The 15,540-nt window shown below is 43.8% G+C and overlaps 1 long non-coding RNA gene across 1 annotated transcript; it reads left to right on the plus strand.

The window, feature by feature from the left end:
• The first annotated feature begins 11,952 nt into the window (after nucleotides 1-11,952).
• Nucleotides 11,953-13,941, plus strand: LOC122901835. The gene is made up of 3 exons (XR_006383685.1): nucleotides 11,953-12,016; nucleotides 13,445-13,550; nucleotides 13,739-13,941. It is a non-coding gene; the product is annotated as an uncharacterized LOC122901835 (long non-coding RNA).
• Nucleotides 13,942-15,540: the final 1,599 nt, after the last annotated feature.

Raw genomic sequence — 15,540 nt, forward strand, 5'->3', positions numbered from 1 at the left:
GAAGGCTTTGAAACCAAGTCTGCCTTTCACATGGCCCATAGCCCTGAGCAAGTCATTGGACGTCTCTGGTTCTCAGCTACTTTTTCCATACAGCGAAAATGTTGAACCTCATCCTTAGTGAGTGCCAATTCAAGAAAAACAAACATGTCAGTGAGCCAAATGTGTCCCTTTGTTCACTCAAAAATCTTTTATATTCTTTTATTCAATTTTATTCAAAATACAAATTACTTTATTGATTCCCAGGGCAAAAAAAAAGTTTTATCAATTACTCTATAAATAAAAAAATATGAATGATAATATAGTCATGACTTTATTGAAAAGGTTGATATCTGGACATTTTTAAAGAAGAGACAATAAAGACACATTTGCTAATCTTTTCATCCTTGCATCTAAATTGCATCCCAACATTCGCACAACACATTCACAGCCATTATCTCATCTCTCCCTCTAAGACACTATGAGAGGAAAGCATAATTATCACCCCCATTTTACACATGGTAAAACTGAGGCTAGAAATAACTTCCCGAGGACAGTATTGGGAGCAGAGTTGAAGCTAGAGTTAGTTCATTATATAAAATGCACAATACAAATGTGATTTTTTTATAGTGTATAACAAAATGTTTCAAAATTTAGAAGATCTACATAGCTCGATGAACCATTATGTTCTGAATGAACACTGAATAACATAAAATCATGCATGGGTAAGTGATCCACTCAAATACAAAACAGATCAATGGGTTAGAACATAACAGATTATGAGAAGTTCATTGATCTGTTTTCAAATTTCTTACTGTAATTAACCATCTAGGACCCACACTTGTTGAGTTTGAGAGTAGTATCAACGATGAATTTCCATGACTCTCTGAAAAAGCTGTTACAGGGCTGACTCCTTTTCCAACTACCTATCTGTGTGAAACTGGATTATTATTTTTCTTTTTGGTATACTTGAACTTCAACCAAAACAACACATCTCAACAGAGTAGATGCAGAATCAGATATGAGAATCCAGTTGTCTTCTAACAAATCAGACATTAAGGAAGTTTACCAAAATATAAAGCAATGCCACTCTTCTATTTTTTTGTTTCAGCAAATAAAACTTTTAAAGATTTTTAGAGTGTTACATGTATTAATATGCAATGAGCCTATTACTATTATTTTTTTAAAAATTATTAAATAAACATTTCAATCTTTTATCAGTTTTAATTTCTAACATGGTAAATTTAAATAGATAGAACCCATACAAGCAAAATCTCTCTGGGGTTCTCAATACTTTTTAGGAAAATAAAAGGCTCCTGAGACCAAAAACTATTAAGGAGACCACTATATGATGATAAAAGATTCACTTCACCAGGAAGATACAACAATTTTAAACTTGCATGCACTTAAAAAAAAATAGCCTCGAGTTATATAAAGCATAGAAATTGGCAAATCCACTATCATAAAGGAAGATGTAATCCCATCTCTCTCAATTATTGTTGGGTCAAGTAGGCAAAAATGAGTTCAGAGTTTACATCAGTTGGGTCCCGGTGGCAAGATGATGCCACACCAATAGGAAGTGAAGAGACTTTAGTGAAATATTCACAAGGTATAGGTCAGGTTAAGTTACCAACCGAATATGGATGAAGCAGCAGGTGCAGGGCTTGTGGCACGACAATGGGAGTTAAATGGCCCAGAAGAGGACTTGGTCACCCACACCAGTGAGAGCTATAGCTAAAGGCGAAGGCTGACAACTTCTGCCACCTCTGACAGAGGGGCGCCATCTTTGCCAAGTGGCCCCACAGGAGGAAGCTGCAAGAGCTAATGCTCTGCTCTCTCTCTCCACCTCTTTCCACCCACTTCCTCAAAACTCCATCGGTGGAGCCCAGAGACACAGGGCTAGGAAGTTCTTGACAGAGTTCACACAGGTCAGCCTCCTGCAGCACATATCAGGGTGAGGAAACCAAGAACGTAAATCGGAAGGGGCCAAAGGAGAAGATTCAACACAGACATTGCTGATCTGAACATCATTTACAGGCGAAAGGGTCACGGGAGGTAGAAGCCTGGCTGCGGCCACTGGAGAACATGCATTCTTCCGAAGCACACCACGTGGCGCACTGACAGAAACAGGCCACAGTTTCAGGCCAACAAGCAGGTCTCAGGAAATTTCAAAAATCCATGTCAACTGGAACCTTGTCCTATAACCATAAAACAATTCACTTGTGAGGGATGAGAAGTCGTTAACAAAAAGATGAAGGGGGAAACCACATATTTGGACATTGTAAGAAGAAACTTCTAATCAGGCAAGAAAAAAAATCATGGGCATTAGATATATTCAGAAATTCATGATAGTGAAAATACTACACATGAAACCTTACGGATGCAGCAAAGATAGTACATAGAGAGAACTGTAAATCCTTAAATGCATAAGTTAGACAATTTAAAGACCAAGAATTAATGAGCTAAGCAACCGAGGACATTTTTTTTAAAAAGATAAAAATATAAATGCAGTTATGAGTGAAATAGAAAACAAAAAAAATACAGAGATGCACAAAACCCAGTGTTGATTCTAGGATAAGATTTAAAAAAAAAAAAAAAGCCTCTGTGAAAGGTTTGTAAAAATAGGGGAAAGTGAGAAGATACAAAATCGCATCTTGCCTTCCTCCTTCCTGGCCTCGGGGCCCACCCCACTAACCTGCAGCCCTTCTGTCTGGTACTCTTCCAGTGCTGGAAGGATGTATTTGAAATCCAAGCCTCTAGGAGCAGAGAACACAGGTGGGTGGGCAGCCTTGGAAAGCCCGTGGAGGTCGCACCCATTCTGCAGGCTGGCGCAGGCTGGGCAGCCACAGCCCTGGGCCCTGGGGCTCCTGGTCCTGAGAGGCCCTCTCGCCCGCTACAGGTGGATAAAAAGAGCCCCTGATGCAGGGGAAAAGGGGAAGTGAAGCTCGTGGGAGGAAAAGAAAGAAAGAGGAAGGCAGGCAGGCAGGCAGGCAGGCCGGTGCAGACCTGGGAGGTCCGGCAAGCAAAAGACAAGCCAGCTCTCCACTTGCTACTCGTGGGGTGCAGGCGTGTGAACCCCACTATGCAGTGGGACGTGGGGTGCTGGAGGGCGCTCACTGGCTACCGGAAATCTTTTGTCATGCTGGTCCAGGGACTTGCCTCTCAATGTTTTTTTTCTTTTTGATTTCCCACTTGTCTTCTGCCTTCTTCTCATGCCTTTCCTGCAGACTCCTCGCAGACCTCGGTCGTCTGTATAACAGAGTCCTCTGTATGTGAGCCATCTGGACGCGTGAAGGCCGGAAATAGAACACTCCCCCAAATCGACCGAATCCCAAAGTTTTATAGGAGCAGAAGGCCGTGAACGCTAAAAAGAGTTGTGAGTCAGGTACACAGTCATCTATCTCCAGCTTCCATGTTCAGTGAGGGGAAGCGGCATTTCTAAACCGTAGGTGTGAAATGCAGGGGGGCTAGGACAGGTGCAGTTACCGGGGGTAAGTCACTACCAGCCATGCCATCCACTGTAAATGAGGAAGAGCAGCACTCTGTAATCTACTTGTTGTTACTGGTCTCAAACCACAGCCAAATAAACTGGTGAAATGGCAATACAGCAGTTCATGTTCTCACATCACAAGCCAGCGCCAGTCCTTTTGACTCTTCAAATGATCAGTCATTAATCTGCAAAAATACTCCACGTGGTCCCAACGAAAGCCCCGAAGTCCAATTTCTGGGAAATCCAATTCAGAGTTCAATTAAAAATACCAATATTCTTCATCCAGAGAAACATCTCCCAAATAACTCTTTCATTTCCAATTTTAATTAAAAGAACAGCCTAAGACATTGCATGTTCTGTCGCTTTACACACCCATTAAAACACAGAAATAGACTGCAAGCGACTGATGACTATCCTTGTGGCGAGGACTTTAAAATGCTCATCCTGATTACTTGTAATCACCTGAAGGAAGTGAAATCTGCATCCTTATTTATCTAAACTCTAAGGGAAGAGACCTTGTTGGTTACCCAGTCATTTCTTCAACATAACAGAACTCGGACTTGAAAAAGAATTTTCTTCTGTTTCAATTCCTGGGTATGATGAGTTGCCCGTGGACCATGATAGTCTTTTCTGTATTTGTTAACCTTTAATCTGGATTATTTCTCTATATGCACAAAGTCACCTTTTATGTCTTTTAATTCTATGACATAGAAATCAGAAATGATCTTGATAATCTGTCAAGTATCTGGTGAATACACTACATTATGGTTTGAACAACTACTCTAAGATTTGCATTATACAGGCAGTTTGTATTCTGACTATAAAACCTAAAATGCAGATAAAGTGGTAAACCTCTAGCTAAAGCATATTACACAAGATTGTAATGCTTGGGGGGCTTGGGAGGCTCAGTCGTTAAGCGTCTATCTTCGGTTCAGGTCATGATCTCAGAGTCCTGGGATCAAGCCCCACATCGGGCTCCCTGCTCAGCGGGAAGCCTGCTTCTCCCTCTCCCACTCCCCCAGCTTGTGTTCCCTCTCTTGCTGTCCCTCTCTCTGTCAAATAAATAAATCTTTTAAAAAAAGACTGTAATTCTTCTGAATTCTTCTCAAGAATTTCCATGCACGGGGCGCCTGGGTGGCTCAGTCAGTTAAGCATCTGCCTTCAGCTCAGGTCATGATCCTGGGGGTCCTGGGATAGAGACCCGAATCAGCTCTGTTCAGTGGGGAGCCTGCTTCTTCCTCTCCCTCTGCTGCTCCCCCTGTCTGTACTCTCCTGCTGTGTCAAATAAATGAATAAAATCTTTAATAAAAAAAAATTACCATACACAAAATATGAATGTTTTCTTGTTGCAGCCTATTTTTCCTCCTTTCCTCCTCCTGAGCTTTGTTTTCATCAAAAATTGTCGTGTAATCCATGATATGTCTTACGGCACATAGTTTAGAAATACACGTGCAGGCCTGCGCTTATGGTACCAGGGACTCATCTTATTTAAATGAAAACACGGCGCTCGTACAAGAGCAAGACTAAATTTTCACCCAAAATTGCACCAGCCTAGCATATAAATGATGTGTAAATGAAGTACTCCCTGAATGGGCATTAAATGAGCATTAAGAGGGAAGACCATAACAGTCCATCATTTCAATGGTCCCAGCTCAAAGGTGGTCGAGTCCCTTTGACACAACAGTGTGACAGCTTCAGAGGCATTGTTTCAGGCTGCTGAATCCAAACTCGGTGGAAAAGAGGGATTAAAATAGGCCCAACGAGTCACTGATCGCTGGACCCTGGCCCTCCGCCCCACCCAACACAATCCGTCAGTTTTCCAGATTGGGCTCCCCAACTTGGTCCACAGGAAGGAGGATTTTATGTGGTTTTGCTTTCAGTAAATAACGAGCAGTTGATGTGGAAATAAACCAATCACTTAACTTTTTATTTGAATCCAAACTGGGCAGTGTTTGTGAGGTGCTCTCCAAAAGATTAAGAAGTGTTGCCTGGAACAGCTCAGGGGGAGTAGTCCCTCAGGAAGGGAGTCGCTGCCCCAAGCTTTGCCACAGAGGCTGAAGGTGTGCGGGGTGAATGCCTAGTGATCATCTTTTGCTGTGAGCGTTCAGAATGAAAATGTGCTGCCTTTTGATGACCAACGATTAATGTCTATACTGTACATTTTTCCCCATTAAAAGATGGGGAAATTATCAGTCCAACTCTGATAATAACCCATCATTCCTATAGGAAAATAGTTGCTCTCATGGAATCACCACACATCCCAGTACTTACTGCCTTGAATATGGTAGGTACTCAACATTCTGTTACTCAAGTCAATCTTGGGTTATTTCTTAATTATCAAGGATGAATATTTAGTTTTCACCCACAAATTTTAACCCAATCCCATAGGCCTGCTTTTGTATCCTGTCTAGTTAGAGGTGGGAGTGAAATCTATGCCGTAGAACACAATATCATCACTCAGTTTGTGAGAAATTTACCCAAAGCTGGCCTCATGGATATCATTCTCCACTCCTATCAACAACCCACTGAACAGTTTATTTCTCACTCATATTGTTGAAGGAATATCTTTTAGATCTAATAAGGAAATTAAATATCTAAGTGTTGCATCAAAGAATATAGTTCCAGAAAATAAATATACATATGCATACACATACACAACATTCACATACATATATATGTATCTTTTTTCTACACACAGCATAGTCACCTGACCTCATATATTATTTTCCAAATAATCTTTTCAAGAGCAAGTTGTAATTTTTGTCATTTGTATGACATTCCTTTTTAATGTGTGACTATAATAATGTAATTCAACCTTTTCTTAATATTTAGGGTGGACTTTAGAAACGCAAGTTAATGTACTCTCCTATAACACAGTGGGGCCCTCGGGGCCTATTAGTGTACTCAGAACACCCTTTTTTTGTTACACTGAAAGGCTTTGATGTCAGGGGAGGACTGTCTGTTTGGGGTTACTTCTTTGCCTGCCGCAGGTTCTCTGTCTCCCCAACCCAGAGAATGAGCGTTTCATCACTTCTTCCTGATGTCAGGTGTCTGCCTCTAACCCCTAACCCCAGGTGTCTTCCTCCTCACCCTCAGCCCTTCCACTTTCTGCTCCTGAAATGCTTGCTAGAATGGTTCACTCACTCGTTTTTCCATTCTGCAAGTATTTAATGAGGCTCTACTCTGTGCCTGGTACTGTCCTAGACACAGCATAGAGCCTGATTCTTGTAACACCCACAGCCGGTGAGCATGCAAAGACATCAGTCAAAGGATCATAGAAATAAATGCAACGTCTCCTCTTAAGAATGAGGGAGCTATGGTATAAGAGACCCTGGAAATATCCAGGAGGCCAGAGAAACCTTCCTTGAGTAATTGACGCTTGAGCTGCCTTAAAGGGTTAACCCATGAGAAAGAGTAGGGGAAGAATTCCCAGCAGAGGACAACGCAAGGGAAAGCCCTGTGGTCAAAAAGGATGAAGGGAACCCATGACACGGGACCCCCATGGCCGAGACCCAGACCTTTTGGTATCCATTCTCAGAGCAATGGAGGTGTAAGTGGATGGGGAGACAGGTGACATTCAGTTCTGCATTTTGAAAACACTACCTGGGCTGCTGAGGGGAGGGCAATTTAGATGTGGGCAAGTGTGTGCCCTACAGCCAATAAGAGAGCGCGGCACCATCCCGCGATGGTGGCTTAGACTGACGTAGGGGTTCTCAGTGTGGGCTCTGCAGACATCTGCGAACTTGGGTGGGAAAGGAAGCTCTTCTTTATTTCCCCAACTCCGGAATGAAACTTAGTATTTCCTTACGTGATGAGTATAGACCGCACAGCACAGCAGTATCAGCAGCACGTGGGATCGCAACCAAGAGGAATCTCAGTTTGCCAGTCACGTCACAGTAGCCGCGGACATATCAAGATATCCGTTAAGCTCGTCACTCCTGGAAAATACTGCAGGCGTTGGGCCTGCCATGGTACTGTGTTACCCAAGGTATTAATAAAGGAACACATATGTTATTATAACTCAATTTTTAAAATATTCTGATAACTGTATTTTCAGCAAAATCAGTTTCCTTTGTAATCATATGTATTTTATTTAATGAATTTAAGTCTTTTTAAAATATTTATTTATTTAATTTTTTTTGACTGAATGAGAGAGCGAGAAAGGGAACAGAAGAGGGGGAGTAGGAGAGGGAGAAACAGACTCCCCGCCAAGCAGAGAGACTGATGTGGGGCTCGATCCCAGGACCCTGAGATCATGGCCTGAGCCAAAGGAAGACACTTAATGACCGAGCCACCCAGGTGCCCTGAATTTAAGTCTTATTCTAAAAAAGAGCCCGTAGGTTTTGTCAGACTGCTAAAGGTTTCTACTGCACAAAATAAGTGAAGGACTCCCATGCATGAGGTAGGGTAGAGAGTTTGCGAGCTATTTAGGAGGTCAGTGTGCAATGACCTGGAATGGATGAGCTGGGATGATTGTTCCTAGGGGTCTGGTTCATGCAAGAGGGTGGACGGGCAAGCTCTCGTGTTTTACTCAAGACAGAAAATACTAGACAATCACAAGAACATCTATGGATAAAGGGTAAGGGATTTTGTTAATGGACTTGGGAGCATGGCATTTGGCCACTTTTTTCTCACTTTTTGGGTCTCCAGAAAGTTGCAGCTAACTGAGAAATATTGGTAAGTAAAGTGTCACCATAAACAGACATACACAAAAAAAGGGGTGCCTGGGTGGCTCAGTGGGTTAAAGCCTCTGCCTTCGACTCAGGTCATGATCCCAGGGTCTTGGGATCGAGCCCCGCATCAGGCTCTCTGCTCAGCGGGGAGCCTGCTTCCTCCTCTCTCTCTGCCTGCCTCTCTGCCTACTTGTGATCTCTGTCTGTCAAATAAATAAATAAATAAAAATCTTAAAAAAAAAAAAAAAAACCAGACATACAGAAAAATTTAAATAGGAATACTTAACAAGAAAATTACAACTTTCGGGGCACCTGGGTGGCTCAGTAGGTTGGTGGCTGCCTTCAGCTCAGGTCATGACTCTGAGTCCTGGGATTGAATCCTACATCCAGCCTCCTGCTCCACAAGAGAATCTGTTTCTCCTTCTCCCTCTGCCCCTCTCCCCTCTTCTGCTATCTCTCTCTCTCAAATAAAGCAATAAAATCTTTTTTTAAATTACAATTTTCTATTCACAAAACAATTTCCAGCTACAAAGTATTTTTAATATTCACAGACAAAACAGTTATTAAAAAATCTGCCATCTCCTCTATATTTTAAGACTTTATCAGAGGAACGAGTTTCTATTCCTTGAGAATAGCTTTCATTAAAACCTGTAGTTAGGCAATGGATGTCGTCACCCAGCATCTTCATTCTCTGGTTCCATATCTCTATTCTATTAAGTCCAAAAATTCTACTGCAGCTCCTTCAAAAAACAGAAACAGCATCAAACCAAATACCCTCATTATTTCTATTGCTACACAAGAGCAACATATTGACTTTGCCAAAACAATTAAACAAACTTAAATCATGAGTCACTAGCCAGACAGTTCCCTGATGACTTCATCCAAGCCTCCTGCCAGCTATCCCATCGGACATCTGTTGAATTCTGGGCAAGGGAAGGGTTGCAAGACAAGTTTAGATTCCCTGGCTCTCTCCATTCCTGTTTACCTTCAGAATTGTATAACCCTTCTCAATATGAATGCATTCAGAATGAAGTTTTAAATAGGAAAGTCAGAGGATCTAAGCATGGTTTGCCCTCGGCTCTGCAGAACTTGATAGAAATGTCCTCATTTTCTGCTGTTTTCCCTTCCGCCTGTGGAAAGAACATGTCAGACAAGAATCAATTCCAAATTCAGTAAACGGTGTTGGAGAACCGTGTTTTCCTTGTGCCTGTCCCTCTCAGGTGAGCATGCACGTTGTGCCAACATTAGACTCCTGCAATGATGTTTTTCTTTTCCTTTTCTTTTACCCATGCACCAGGCTACAGCCCTTTCCTGCAGAAAAAAAATCTCAAAAGAAATCAAAACCTTCCCTATCAAGCAAACTACGATTTACACTATGCTGCATGAAATCCATCTGTTGTCCTGCCTTCAAATTTCCAGAACTTAATACAAAAGGTAAACATGTTATTTGATTAATGCACCTGCTCACTGTTCTATTATTACATCTGATCAGGGTCTCAAGACCAAAAAAAAAAAAAAAAAAGTTTTTCAAAGGCATTACCTGCTATTTTAGGCTGCTTCCTGAGAGAGCCAGTTCTCCATAGGAGCAAGCATTTCGACAAAAACTGGTTAGCTTTCAAAGAAAATTCCAAATTAAAGTCTGCTTGGAAGACCGGGCTTCCCGGCAGTAGGATGTGCTTAGCCAGGTGGCTAGACACCTTTCTCGAACTTTCTTTTTCTAATTTACTATTTGCACTAAATGATATAAAGTTAATGTTGAAGTAAGGGAGAAGTTAGAAATAAATAATGTGGCCTGCTTGTAAATATCCATTTCACACAGAGAATGTGATCTACATTCTAGGGCAGAGAAGGCATATTTGCTTAGCTTGTTTATCTAAGAAAGCAAAACAAAATCTGCATGTGTTAGAACTCTTTGAACAGTTCACTGCAACGCCTCAAAACACAAACCAGCAAAAAAGAAAAAGTGTATTTCACTGATACCAGAGCCGAAAAAGAGGAGTGTCTCTCGAACAATTGGACCGGGCCCCCCCAACGCTATTAAAGATCCCTTTCTCCTCCCCTTCTCTCCTCCTTTCTCTCTGCTTCTCTCCGCTGGCTGGTTCATTCTCACAAGTCACCCATACCTACCTGGCTAGATCCAGAGCGACCTACCCTTCATATATATTCGCAAATTCCCAGCATCAAGGCAAGAGAGTAAAGAATCTCTTCTTCCCTCTGACCGGCTTCTGTTTTCATAAATGCCACTGAATGACACGGATCGGTCTAGTTCAAGACACGTGCCCCCTCCTCAGACCAGTCATTGTTCCCAAGGGATACAGTCTTGTGATTGGCCCAGCTCCCGCCAGCTTCCTGTCTGGTGACAAGCGCAATGCCAGGGATGCGAGGCCAAATTTTTAAAAAGTGACTCCCTTTTAAATCATATAGTAGGCCAGGAACTTCCTGAAATACAGTCTCAGAAGGCAAGGAAAGTGCTGTGTAAACAGAATAATAAATGCTCAGTCCATTTATACAGCCCTCATGACTCTCTGTCTCTACCAGGGAAGGTTTCACCCTGGTATGACCCCCAAGATGCCAGGGATCAACAGAAGTTATTTTATATCAAAGGCCTTATTTCTGCAAAATGAAATTATAGTTGTGGGAATTGTTAATAACGATGCTCTGTGGAAAAGAATAATTCTCTGCTGGTCAGAGAGTACAAACTTTCTTTATGCCATTCCAGTTTTGAGTAAGTACTGGAAAGCTTATCTACAACCTAGTGACTAGTTTATAATAATGTACGGTGTGCTTGAAATTTACTAAGAGGGTAGATCTTAAATGTTCTCACCGCGCACACACACACAAGGTACCTATGTGAGGTGATGGATATGTTAATTAGCTTTATTATGATGCTTATTTTACAACATATGCCTATATCAAAACACCATGTTGTATACCCTAAATATATTCTGTTTTTATTTATCAATCATGCCTCAAGAAATCTAGAAAAAAATAAATTAATACAGCTCATTCTTAGGTTTTTACACACACACACAGGAATAATTTTATAGTGACATTAGGTGAAGATTTTTTTTAATTCCTAGCGTTCCCTGATATTCAAGTGGGTCTTTCGAAAGGTAAAACAAAACATGTAAGGGTTCTTTTTCTCATCATTTATAATAGGCTATATTAATAATTTTAGAGTGCCATTAACAATCTTTCCACATAAAAATAAATGTTCCCAAATTATTCTAATTCAGCGAATGTCAGCAGTGCCCAGGACACTAAATGAGAGTACCGTAAACATGTGTTCTTGGTGTAAGAGGCTATTTCCTTCGTCACCCAGACATAACAGGGCAGTAGTGGGAGCCGATGTGAGGGCAATTTTTCCGCTCAGTGTTGGCCACCACGACCAACCAACATACAGGACTGTGACCCAGAGGAGCGGGAGACCAGCCTTTACCCAGACCAGCGACTCCACCCCTCTGGGCCGTCCTCTCCGGGGCCATCAGATGGATAGGATGGGGGGAGAAACACTTTAAGAGGCTTTAAAGCTCTAAGATATTGTAACTCTAATAAAATAAGTTAGCATAAATGGGATGTGAAAGAGTCGTTTGTTGAATCACTTGAAGTAAAGCCAGTGGTCAGCCTCTCCTTTCTGAAATGCTTCCCCGCCCCTTGCCACCCTCTGGGCTGGGCGTCCAGGGAGTACATTGCGGTCCTTGTCCTCAAGGAGGACGCAGACTTGGGTTGTAGAGGGGAGCCTGGTGTGGAAACAGATCATGAGAACGCAGTGTCGCAAGGGCTCAGGGAGGGGAGTGGCAAGGAGCAGGGAGGAAGTGACTAACCACGCTGGGAGATGCCTCACAGACCGGGTGCTGTTCCAGATGAGCTTGGAAAGGTGAGTTCAACAGATCATCTGTGCAGATGGCCATGTCTGAGGGAAGAAAATCTGGGCAGGGAGAGAGCAAGTGCCAGAGGAGCCCAGAATGTTCTGAGAGAGGAAGTCTGGAGAGTGGACAGGTATGGGGACTTCCCTTGGAGGAGAGAGCCTCTAAAGGGCTTCACGCAAGAGTTAGGCACGCTCAGACCTGCCTTGCAGAAGCTTCCTGGGAACAGTGTGGAGTGTGGGTTAAGGAAAAGGAGCCTGAGAACACTGGGCCATTGGGAAGATCCTGCATTAATAGCCAGCTGAGAGGGTCTGGGCTAAGGCGAGGACAGGGGAGGGACAGGACAGATGCTACTGACAGAACAAGGCTTTCCCAGGGCCATGAACTACATCATTTTTACCATGTTGGAGACCCTCTTCATTTTAGGATCTAGGAAACCCTGAATTGAACTAACAAAGAACAGATTAACAGGAAAAAAGGTACACAACTTCTGTTAATATTTACCTGCATAGGAGAAAAGAACTGAACCTCGAAAGAGCAGTTAGACCCAGAGGATCATGTACCATTTTAATGAAGGCAAAGGGCTTGGAGCTTCGCAGGGGTTAAACCATGGGGAAGTAACCAGAAAAGATCTAGGGAGACTCATGGAAGACAAGATTTTCCTAAGGTTTGTCTATGAGAGCCTAACCCAATGTCAGCTCCCCACCCTGCCCTTCCCTTTGGAGGAGAAGGTACCTCCAAAAAGGGAAATTTATTCCCCACTTTGAGGCAGATAAAGGAAAGGCAGAGAACTCTTTAACACATCTGTTGATTCTCAATTGCCTTCTGCTCAAAACAATCTTTATACCAAATCAGCACATGTGGGGCTCTGTATTCTCACTTCCCTCACCTCCAAAATGAGGATAAAACTTGGCAGATTTACAGCTTATAAATAAAATGACACAGTCCCTCTAAACCACTCCAGACAATATTAAGTGTTCAGCACACATAAAGCCCCATCAGTTTTGTCATCACACACCGATATCTAGCTCTCCCTGAGGGCACAGGGCAGGGCTGACTGATCTACCCAGCCTTACCGTGAGATCAAGGCAGGCTGGGGCTCAGTGACAAGGGAACCCAGAGGGATCAAAGGTAGAACAAGCCAGACAATGAGGGAATAAGTAACCTCTGGGTACCAAGGGTCAAAGCTACAAAAGCCAAAATCTGTCATCTAGGTTAAGGCACTAGTGGGGAGGCAGCATTGAGAATCAAACTCAAGGAGGGCAAGAAGATGTGGAGACTGAGTAGGAAGCAAGGTTTCAAGAAAAGAGAGAAGGTCCAAAACTACTGCTTCTGTGGGCAGGGCTGAGGAGCCCAAAGCTGTGGGGAAACCCAACGAGTCAACTTGGTTTAAAAGACAGGATGGATGGGAGTAGACACCCTTGACCCCCTCCCACTAGTGACCTTGAGGACACCTCCCCCAAAAAAGACTGAAGAACCTTCTTGGGAAGAATTCTCTCCACTCTGAAGAAAAAGAAGTTTAAGCCTTCTCCCCAAGCCTTCCAGGTAAAGGGACAATATTCAGTCCTCGTTGTTCTTTCCATCCAACCCTGAAGCTATGAGGGAAGAGATCATTGAGCAAAATAAGAACTGGGAACTTTTAGCTGGTTCCTTATTCTAAATGTTTTTCTAGTATTAATCCTTTCACTCCACAACTCCATGAGGTAAACCCTGTTGTCATCCCCATTTTACAGATGAGCAAGATGAGGCTTACAGTTGGTGAGTAACCTGGGTGAGGTCATCTAGCCTGAAAGAGCCTGCTATGTGATGTAGGAGCGCCCCCAACCCCGAACCACCCACTCTATGCAGCCGCTGGAGGAAGACACCTGGTGAGGCAGAGGTGCGGGGGGGAGGGGGTGGTAAAAATAGAGGAAGCGAAGCCTAGGTCTCTTCCTCTGAGACTGGAGGGAATGTGAGCAAGTTTAAAGAACTTGCGGGGAGGGGAGGGCAGGAGCACTCAAGAAATTAACAGTCCATATTTTTTCTGAAAAGTCATCCTGGTTTGTGTGAAAATATTGGCAGTTGGGTGATGGTGGGAAAGCACGAGGTCTTCTGGAAGGAGCCCAGGACCCCAAAACCCTGGGAGAAGGGGTAGCAGTGGGCGCTGCCCTAATAAAGACTGGGTCTTCCCAGAACGGGGGCTGCTTATAAAGCCAGGAAGCCCCAGAGCCCTTTCTTTAACAAGACCCAGCCCCTGTGCTCGGATCTCTTTCAGTGCTGATTTGGGGCTCCAATGCAGTGTCATGGGGCGCCGTTGAAATGTTTGCCTGTGGAGAAGACGTGTACTAGAACCTGTTGTTTATCACGTGGCTCCAGTTCAGCAGCAGCAGCATCTGGGAGCAGACTGGCCCCCACTCAGATGAACTGAGTCCGAATCTGCAGGTGAAGAGGACCCCCAGGGGATTCTTGTGCACCCTTGAGTGTGAGCGGCACTGCTCCAGAAGGCAAACCAGTCAGCCCCAGAGCTGCAGTTTGAGCTCAAAGTCAAGGGTCTACTGTCTCATGACCATGATTCTCATCAAGACAGAGATCTCTCAAGAAAGAGAAGTGTTGGGGCCTGGGTCAGCAATTCTGGGCATGGGCTGGGTATCAAAGTCCAGAGAGAGATGGAACGGGACACTTCCCCTGTGTTCCCTGAAAGGAGAAAAAGGCAGAGCCGAACACATCGCCTTTGGGCAGGAAAGTGCTATGGTCACATATTCTGTGGCCTGAGGGCCGTGTTCACCATCCACCCCCACCCACCACCACCACCACCCAGTCATTACTGAGCAGCTTCTGTGTCCAGGCACTTCCTCCCCTGCTGGGAAAGCCTCAACAAACAAAACAGGCAAAAACCACTTCCAAGAAGCTGTCATTCTAATGAGGAAAGAGAATAAATGAATGAAACAAAAATACACTAGATGCTAGATGGTGTGAGAACTATGGAGGAAGCTAAAGCAGAAAGAGATACAGGTGATATCAGTGGTAGTTTGCACTGTTAGATCTGGGGGCCAGGAAGGCCTTCCTGAAGATGTGACATTAAATCAAGACCCAAAGAAAGTGAGTGTGCAAGCTAGACAGTTATCTAGGGGGAGATCGCTGCAGACAGAATAAACAGCCAGTGCAAGGGCCCTGGGGCAGGAGTGTGCTTGGCTGGCTTGAGAGACCAGGAGCCATCTACCACCCAAGAGGAATAAACAAGAGGAGTAGGACAGTTGGTCAGAGACTCAGCACAGCAGCGGATCCTGCAAAGCCTTACAGAACAGAATTTTTGCTTTTACCATGAGCAAAGGTGTGGTGTGGTCTGCCTTGTGTTGTCACAGGCTCGCTCTGGCTGCCATGCCAAGTGTAGACAGGAGGAGGGAGAGCAGATAGGAGGTGTCCACGACAGTCCAGCCGAGAGATGATGGGAACCCGGAGCTGGGGGGCAGCGGTGGCAATGATGAGGAGAGGCTGGATTCTGGATACTGAGTGAAGGTAAAGCCAAGAGGATTTCCTGTGGGAGGACTCCAAGGGG

Source organism: Neovison vison, chromosome 3, assembly GCF_020171115.1.
Source record: "Neovison vison isolate M4711 chromosome 3, ASM_NN_V1, whole genome shotgun sequence".
NCBI classification, from domain to species: domain Eukaryota; kingdom Metazoa; phylum Chordata; class Mammalia; order Carnivora; family Mustelidae; genus Neogale; species Neogale vison.